The sequence below is a fragment of the Pithys albifrons genome, chromosome 6, assembly GCF_047495875.1.
Source record: "Pithys albifrons albifrons isolate INPA30051 chromosome 6, PitAlb_v1, whole genome shotgun sequence".
In the NCBI taxonomy this organism is placed as follows: domain Eukaryota; kingdom Metazoa; phylum Chordata; class Aves; order Passeriformes; family Thamnophilidae; genus Pithys; species Pithys albifrons.
Genome location: NC_092463.1, coordinates 3982266 through 3991486, shown reverse-complemented (window position 1 = coordinate 3991486; position 9221 = coordinate 3982266). Strand labels below are relative to the sequence as shown.

The 9221-nt window shown below is 49.0% G+C and overlaps 1 protein-coding gene across 12 annotated transcripts in view; it reads right to left on the bottom strand.

The window, feature by feature from the left end:
• Positions 1 to 8133: 8133 nt before the first annotated feature.
• KTN1 (kinectin 1) overlaps positions 8134 to 9221 on the bottom strand; it is an 84119-nt gene continuing 83031 nt past the window's right edge. For all 12 annotated transcript variants that reach the window (XM_071557255.1, XM_071557259.1, XM_071557261.1 and 9 more), the window contains one exon: positions 8134 to 8628. The gene's annotated coding sequence lies outside the window, so the exon portion shown is untranslated. The remainder of the gene's footprint in view (positions 8629 to 9221) is intronic.

Below are 9221 nucleotides of genomic sequence, written 5' to 3'. Positions count from 1 at the left end.
TTAAAAGCCTTCCTACCTCCAGGATGCCTCGTTCTCCCAAATCAGCAGCAACAAGAAAAGACTGGGAGGTTTCACAGAAAAGAAGGTTTTTTTCATTGGAGAAAAATGATGAAAGCAGGAAAAACATGAGCGAGTGGAAAACATTGACTTAAATCAGGTTGCAGCAGTTCAAAGCCTGTGTGGTTGGTGGCCTATGTAAGCTGAGCTGCTTTAATCTCAGCCCTGCTCTCCTTTCCTGAGACGTTCCCAGAGTACACAACCATTGTCCTGAGCAAATGGTAACGGAATATTTTAATGGGATATTCACAAAGTTAAAGCCCGTGCAGGCCGAGTGGGAGAGCAAGGCAAACAGCAGAGAGGAAGGTTCATGTGCTTCTCCATCCCACCAACTCCAGGGTTGCTCCAGCTCAGACAGCAAAATGATGTGGCCCCACATCCTTCCTGCTGCACCCACCCTGTGCCAAGGACAAGTCTTGGGCACCACCACCCCTCTCCCACTGCTGCACTTAACCCCCATTTCTCTCCCTGTTATCCCACCCTAAGGAAGGATGGACAGGGAGAAGTGCCAGTGGAGCCTCCCATTTCCAGAGGGACTGATTAACAGAAGGATTTTCTATTATTGGGTTATCGCTCCCCGTTTTCCTTAATTGAGGTGGTGCAGCTCCATCCTCTAAACTTCAAGGATGACAATAATTAGCACAGCGAGTCTTCATTACTCTCATCATCTCTCCCCTTCAGGAAGTACAAGATCTAACACAGCAGCACTGAATATGAAACCCAGCTTGGCAAGGCACCCACTCGCCAACCCCACGATCTTGTAATGAGAGGATTAGCCCAGAATACATTTGTGGCCCTTTAAAGGAGGGTGTTTATTAAAAATACATCAATATGTCACTGCTGGGGTGCACACGCAGCTTATTAACAAGAGACCCCCCTCCTGAGCGGGCTTTTGTCTCCAGCAAACAGGGCTGGGGAGATAAACAGCAGCTCCTGTAATTAAGAGTAGCCCTTGTGTTAATGCTGGTGGCTGTTACAGCAGTTTATTGCTGGGTACAGGGCTTGGAGAGCCACGAGGAGGGCAAAGGCTAATGCTGAAATGTGGGTTTAGTCAGTAAAAGATGAGCCTGTAACGTGGATTTTAAGCAAAAGGTGAGGGGGGGAAATGGCTTGGATTTGGCCACCCTCGGGCAGGATTAATTACAAATTAGGAACTAGCAATCATAGGAATGGTTTGGGTTGGAAGGGACCTTAAAGATCATCCACTTCCAAACTCCCTCCCATGGATAGAAACACCTTCCACTAGACCAGGTTGCCCTTCCAACCCAAACCATTCTGTGATTCTATGATATTTTAAAGTTTCTGTTCTTTGAGAGTCCCATTTTCAGGCTTTTTTTCCCTACAAGCACTAAAGAAAAGCACTTGGTTCTCTCACACACCCCAACAACAGGTTGCTCTCCCTGGTTTTCTTCCTCAGGTTTCAAAAGCGCTTTGAAAGGAGAGGGGTATCAGTTTCTCCTTATTTCAGCTGGGGGAAATGTGATGCTCAAGGTAAGCAAATCCCTGGCATGGGATGGGGATGAGCCTGTTGCTGTGGGTGCAGCCAGCAGGTATCGCAGAGTCTCCTTAATCCAACCTATTGCTCCATCACAGGAGCCTAAAGGCTGGAGATGTAGCACAAACACCCAGAATCACAGAATCACAGACTATTCTGAGTTGGAAGGGACCCACAAGGATCATTGAGTCCAACTCTTAAGTCAGTGGCCCACACAGGGGATTAACCCATGACCTTGGTGTTATTACAACCAAGTTTGAACCAACTGAGCTGATCTCAGAGTAAAGGACAACTTGACTGTTTGGGAATCAAACTCCTGCTGTTACACAGCTTTATAAAACCAGACAGAACAAGGCATTTGCAAAACATTTTTTTGCCTTATTTAACACTTGGCTGAGGGCTGGAGGGCCCATTTGGACTCGCTGAAGATCCAGCAAAACATCTCATCAATGTGGGGGGGAAGCAGCACTTAAGATTTCGGCTGTTGTGCTTCCTCAGCCAATTCACAACTGCATCCATTGAATTAATAATGCCCAGCCAGGACCAGCATTGCTGAGACAGACCTGCTCCCTCTGCTCCTGAAATATTTATGGGTTTTAAAGAATTATATCCCAAGCCTGATGCAGCTCAGGTTGTTTGCAATAGGGTTGGATTAGGATGAGCCTATTTGCTTAAGCAAGAGATGAGGCCTTCAAGGATGGCCCCAGGCAGCATTAATGTGCTGCAGAAACACTTTGGCTCTGAATATGAGCTTTGAAATGGTCTCAGGGTCTTTCTTTTCTGTGCCTTAAGCCTGGCTGAGGTGCTGATGGGTGTTTTAGCCAAAGAGGTCCTGTGAGAACATGAATTTTCCTGGGCTTGCATCCATTTCATGGCTTTTGGTCCCACAGCAATACAAAAAGGACACATGGCCATATTTGACGTATTTATTAATATAAAGAATTGCTAATGGCCAGGCTGGAGAGCCAAAGCCCACTGGGACCCCTTGGCACATCTGAGTTGGATATTAACTCTAAATCTCTAGAAATTAATAGGATGACATTTATTTAGCCCAAGCTGTTTGGCCAGGCCCCATCCCTGCTCCATCAAGGGGCTGCAGCCAGTGCTGCTTAGGGTGGTCTTGTGATGGTCACAGTGGGGCTGAGCCTGAAGTTGAGGATTTGGGGGGGGACAGAGCTGTACAAAAACAAGCATTAATCCCCAAGCACCCCTGGTGGGAACCTGCCCTTCCCACAGAGGAAAGGTAAGTGTCCATTCCTTGCCCATGCAGTGTAGGAAGAACCTGGATCAGTGCAAAAAGAGAGGGAAAAAAAATTAGAACCCATTTTCAGCAACATGGAACAAGCCCTGCTCGAGGGCCTGCGTTTCCCCAGTTTAATTAGCTCCTCAATGATGCAGAGCAGCTTCCCCAGGAGCCTGAAGATGTATTTTTAGGTGCAACCACTCCAAAAATAGAAGCATCCCCGGAGGAAGCTGAGAACAGCCACTGAGGAGCCACGTGCAGGTTGTGCTGTGGATGCAGGAGCCAAAAGCAAAACCTGCCCCCATCCCAAGCACAGGGGACACCAAAACAGGGGCACTTCCAGCAGCAACCTCAGCACCCTCCCAAACACACACTGGGAAAAAACAGAAAATTCAAATTGGAAAACTTCAATCGGAAAAACAAGGAAATTCAAATACAGAAATTAAAGCAACCAGGATTTTGTGTCCCATCCCACCTGATCCACCCCAGGAGGATTGTGTTTTCTCCTGGACATCTGCTGAAGCAGAGGTGAAGTGTCCCAGTGCTGCACACCAGCCTGGACACACAACAGTGGATGTCCTGTGGGCAACAAGACATCCTCCATCTCCAGGAATGACAGAGACAGGCTTAGAAAGGAAAATGCTCTTGGGGAGAAAGCTTCATGGGGGAAAATTCCCATTCCATCAGGCTGGTGTGACTCCTTTCCCAGCTCCCAGGACCAGGAATGCCTGTGGTGCCAACACCTCACAAAGGTTTTGGCATTCCCTGGTTTGGTGACAGGCACTTGGCTCAGGGAATGGCTGGTTGGTGGCTGGGAAGGAGGAGAGGTGGGGTTTGGAAAAGGCCACACCACAGGCAACCTCCCCCAGGGGTCACCCAAGTAAGTCTTAGCATTCCCAGGGGTTATCCCTGCACTTCTGGCCTCTCACAGAGACTTGGGAGTGTCAACAAGGCTTTTACTGACCTGTTTGCTCTGGCAGAATCTCACAGAGCTCAACATCCAGATGAAGCTCTGACTGGCTGAAGCTTCTTCTCTGACTCTACTCCTGCCCCTGTGACAGCAAAATCCAGCACCATTTGTGCCTTCAGGAATTAGTCCAGCCTTACTTTAAGCAAGTCTGGGAGAGAAAACAACCTCCATAAAGATGGAGTACCCTTTGGCCATCACCTCCCCCAGGCAAGGGATCCACAGGAACTTGTCAGAGCAAGTTGGATCTCCAGAAGGAGGTGAAAGAAAATTTGAGTGGTGGAACAGTAGTTTTCTCCATTTCATTTTAAGCTTTCAGAGATTTTGCATCCCAGAGCATCACCAGAGCCTTTCTCCCCAAGACCTTTCCTCTCCATCCAAGGCACAGGCAGAGTCTGGCCCCACAGAGAGGAGTTTGCTCAGAGATGATGTTTAACCCTGAAGCCTGGCAGAAATGTGGTGTTTCTCACCTTCTGGATGTTCCCTTAGATAGAAACTTCCAGCAACTCTCCCCACTCACTTACAGAAGAGCCCCCCCAGTATAACCCCACTGTCCAAGGCAAAAGCCTTGCCAAAATCAGCCTGGCAAGATCCTCAGTGACCACCAAGTGACTCAAAGAAATCCAGGGCTGGCTGCCAGTACTGCTGAGAGCTCTGCAGGAGAAAGCCAAGGTCACCCAGAGCAGAGGGGGATACAGGGGGACCCCAAACAGCCCTGGGAGAACACACAGCTGGGTCATTGCAAAGGGGTTTTATGGCAAAATCACTTGAAATATTTGGGGTTGAATTGAAGTTTCACCACCTTTCTTTCATTAATCACAATAATAAATAGCTGAGTGAGTCACTGCCTGAGAAACCCCAACAGCAGCTCCTGGATAAACAACCTGCTGCTCCCGTCTGCTGGATACAGCCAGGAAAGGGTGGAGAGGCAGCACAACTTCAGTGGGAGCAGCCAGCCAGCTCAGAGCCTGCCCTGCACTTCTCATTTCCATTTTGAAGGGGCTGGTAGTGAACAGAAAGCCAGAGGAGCCAGTTTTGCACATGAAAAAGGCTCAATATCCAGCACCTCCTTGGAAAGCGCCTGGAGCTGCATCCCTGGGGTCCCAGTGTGGATTGTCCTGGTGAAAATCACCTTCAAAATACATAAATAGATAAACAAAACCCACTGCCAGCAACCGAACATCCCACTTTGGGCTTTTTCCAAGCAAAGCATCCCTGTATCCATTAGCTATTGTCTCCCTCTAGCGCGGGCAGAGCCCAACCTGCCTCCTGCCTCGGCTCCCGGGCTGGCTGAGAACCAGGGGCTGGAGCTCTGCGGAAAACAGGGAGCTCAGGGCACTGGGAACACGCCAAGCACCAGCTCTACCTTTGCACTGATGAATCAGCTTCACGCACATTTCTTTTTTTAACTCGTTCCATTTTCTCTCAGCAGATGCTCAGGGCAGGAGGGATTTCTCAGTGAGCGAACTGGCAAGGCAAAGCTTTCCAAATCTGAGAGACAACTGCCAGCAGCCACATTGTGCCGAGGGCTGGAGAGGACACTGAGGTGAAACAGCATCGATCCCTCCTCCTGCTGCTCCTGGGGAACCAGCCTGACCTCTGCTCACCCCTCTGAGAGGGGATTAGGGTTTGCTCAGCTGGAGTTTTCAGAGGATCTTTTCACAGCTGCCTTTAACACCTCTAAGTGCAGGGGTTCATTTGGCTTTAGGAGATTGTACAGAGTTCCAAATGAAAGGTCTCCCATACTCTCCAGGGAGAATTCCTGCCACGAGAGGAAGGGAATGACACTGCAAATCTCTCCCCTTTTAAAGTGAGCACTGCAGCAGCACCTTCACCCCCTGCTCTGCAGCTTAACCCACAAAAACCCAAGAGCCTGGACACACAGCCAGGTTCCATCTCCACCCTCACACTGCCCTCAGTCCCCCAAAGAGCTGCATCCAGAGGCTTTCCAGGCACTGCTGTCCCTTCCAGGAGCGTTTCTTCCTTGAGCAAGGAACCACCAGCATGTACAAATCCACCTTTTTAAGGAAAAAAGGAAATGACTTTACCTGCAGATCCCAGTTCCCATTACCTGTGCCAAGCTCTTGCAGAGGGAGGCTCAGGATTGATGCAGCAGCTCCTCAACCTGCTCTGCCCTCAGAGCACCACACTGGGGACAGACACAGGGCAATGACAGGACGGTTTGGGGTGGATGACCTTAAAGCTCACCTTGTTCCACCCCCTGCCATGGGCAGGGACACCTTCCACCAGCCCAGGTTCCTGACATGAAACATTTCCAGGGATGGGGCAGCCACAATGAACCCTCCTTTGTTCAGTACCTGTGCAACCTGTGCCTCACCACCAGCTTTCCCAGGGTTTTGGAAAGCAACTGCACCCAGGGAAGGAGGCTCAAGAGGGAGGGGACTCCCTGGTGCCCATTCCTGCACATTCTCCAAGTGGCAATGCCCATGTCAGGAGGGCTCTGAGCACACCAAGTTACCCAAATATACTGGGAGAATTGTTTATTGGGGAGCCCAAGGAGGATGGGAAACAGCTCCTGGTGAAGATTCCCAGTTCCCTCACACCTGAGGAGAAAGGAGAGGAGCAAGAAAACACAGCTGAGGCCCAGACACACAGAGGAGCCAATGGAGAGTGTCTGATGCAGGGGACGGAGGAACCAAGGGAGCGTGTCTGATCCAAGGGAAGGAGGAACCAAGGGAGAGCGTCTGATCCAGGGGAAGGAGGAACCAAGGGAGAGTGTCTGATCCAAGGGAAGGAGGAACCAAGGGAGAGTGTCTGATCCAAGGGAAGGAGGAACCAAGGGAGAGTGTCTGATCCAAGGGAAGGAGGAACCAAGGGAGAGTGTCTGATCCAAGGGAAGGAGGAACCAAGGGAGAGTGTCTGATCCAAGGGAAGGAGGAACCAAGGGAGAGTGTCTGATCTAAGGGAAGGAGGAACCAAGGGAGTGTCTGATGCAGGGGAAGGAGGAACCAAGGGAGAGTGTCTGATCCAGGGGAAGGCTGAGTTTCCATCCTACCACCCCCCAGAGCAGAGATCCAGGAGCTGGATCAGGGCTTCCCACAGCCAGCACCTGCCTCCACAGCCACCCATTTCACCAAGTGACAGAGGCAGAGGAGCTTCCCAGCTGGGACTCTCCAGAGGGGCAGGAATGCAACCAGAGCAGCACCACAACATCCCCAGCCCACACAGACACCACTGAAGCTTCTGGGTTATGCTTTTAAATTGTTTTAAAACATTCAAGCCTCCAAGGATTCATTAAATTGCTACCTACCCTCCAAAATAGGTATCTGAACACCTGCCAAAGGACCAGCCTCTGACCACAGCCTGGCCATTTGCAGAGACTCTCCAGGGTCCAGGTTTTCCTTGGATCGAGTTGCAGGGGGTGTCCCTGACACATTCTGCACCAAGCCACCTGTAAAAGTCAGACTAATAGTACTTGAGCTTTAATTCCATGGAATAACATCTCCAAGGACCATGACAGCTTAATGGCCACAGTTGGACCCCAAGGGGAGCTGCTTTTGTGAGGAAACCAGGTTTTTCAGTTCTCTCTCCCTCTTCTGAGCTATTTCATAGCTCTCAGCAGGACTTGCATCATCCAGGAAACCACTGGGTCCATGCAAGGAAGAGACTTCTTCATCTGCTGTCTGGTCAAAGGAGGTGGGTGGCAAAGGGCCAAAATAGTTGCAATAAAATCACACAGAGAGGAGTGTGGAAAGCTCAGGGTGAGCAGTTTGTTTTACCTCTGCAATTAACTCATTTTGACCTCAGTTTTACAGACAATCACATCCTCAAGTGTTCTCAAGAGCCAAACATTGCAAGAATCCCAGAACTGAAGGGTTCCTCTAAGACACATAAAATCCCAAAGCAGAGGAGGAGCCACCTGATCCCCTCCCCACACTCCCAGGAGAGTCCCTGCCCTATCAAAGACCCTCCCCAAGTTTGCTTCCAACAAACCACAAGGTAAGAGACCACCCAACACCCCTCCCAAGATCACTTCCACCACAGACTCCCATCCAGGAGGCAGATTCAGGGCAAATGGAGACACTCTGCACATGGATTTGCCACAAAATCCAGAGTTTCTAACTATGTATTTCCCTTGTAACTCCCTGATTTTTCCCAAAGACAGCACAACAGAACCACACTTCACATGATGGTTTGCTGGGGATTTCTTGCATTTTTGAAAACCTTAAAGCCTTTTCTTTAAAGCAAAAACTTGCCCTGCAGTTGGCAAGTTCCCCAGTTTGCCTCTTCTGAAGCTGCTGCCTCCTCCTCCTCTGCCCAAAACCAAGTACTTTTCAGGGAGGGGAGAGGTGGAAACCTCACCTGAGCCACCCACATTCACTTAGAAGAAGAGAGCAGGAACACCTTGAATAATAGCATCCCTTTATTTGCTGACACCATTACAAAAACTGATTACATTAGCAACAAAAAAAAAAAAAGGAGTGTTTACTTGAGGTTGAAGTCAGAGGCAGCTAATCCCAAAAATGTAATTAAGTAAGACAGTGTACAACATCAGTATTAAAATGTCATATCCCATTGGTGACTTTACCACGTTGGAGTTTTCTGAACAAGTTTTATTGAGCAAAATAAGACAAAAGATTATGTGTTTACTGTCTCTTCAGGAATGTAAAGGTCTAATTATCCAAACAGGTTTGGTTTTATTATAAAACTAAACTCTGGAGGTGTCTACAGAGTTGGGTTTTTGCTTTAAATCAGTAGTCTAACAAGGATTAGAAAAGACAAAACTCTGTTCAGTGTTTCTGACGAAGTAGAAAGGGTGAAAACATAAATAAGGCTTTAATTTGGCAAAATATAATACAATGCCTTCTGCTACCCTCAAATTAACGCTTCCCCCGTGACTTCTTCCTGCAAGAGAAACACAAACACCATGTCAGAGCAGCACCTCCCACAGGGCAAACCCACCCCTCGACAGCATTTCATCTCAGAGGAAGAAGCCAGGATGGTGGAGGCTGAGCAAGAACAGCCCCAAAGCAGAGTCAAGGCACAGGAAGCACCTTCCTCCCACCTGCACCAAGCCCACCCTGCAAGGAGTCCTCTACGACTCATCCCATCCTGAACCCCGTTAACCAGCTCTGCTGTCCATGCTGTTTTAGAGACAGGAGCATAAAAAATACCTAAACCATGAATAAAACAAGTCCCAACCTCAGGTAGAGGGAGTTCTGCCACTCATTCAGTGCCAAAGCTTTGCTGCCTCCCAACACAAACACTTCACATTCACACCCCAATTCCAACCTGCACCAGCTTCCTGACCAATCTCAGTGTCTCAGGTTTATCCAAACTTTAGCCAACCTTGGGTCATTTAGGAAGTGTACCAGCATGATGCAGCTACCACAAAGGCCCAGGATTGCAAGCTGGCTGTGTATTAAAATGAAAGCCTTGTCCATGTGTCTATAATTGGATGAAGAGTTCATGCCAGAGTGATGCTTCCTATTTTCACA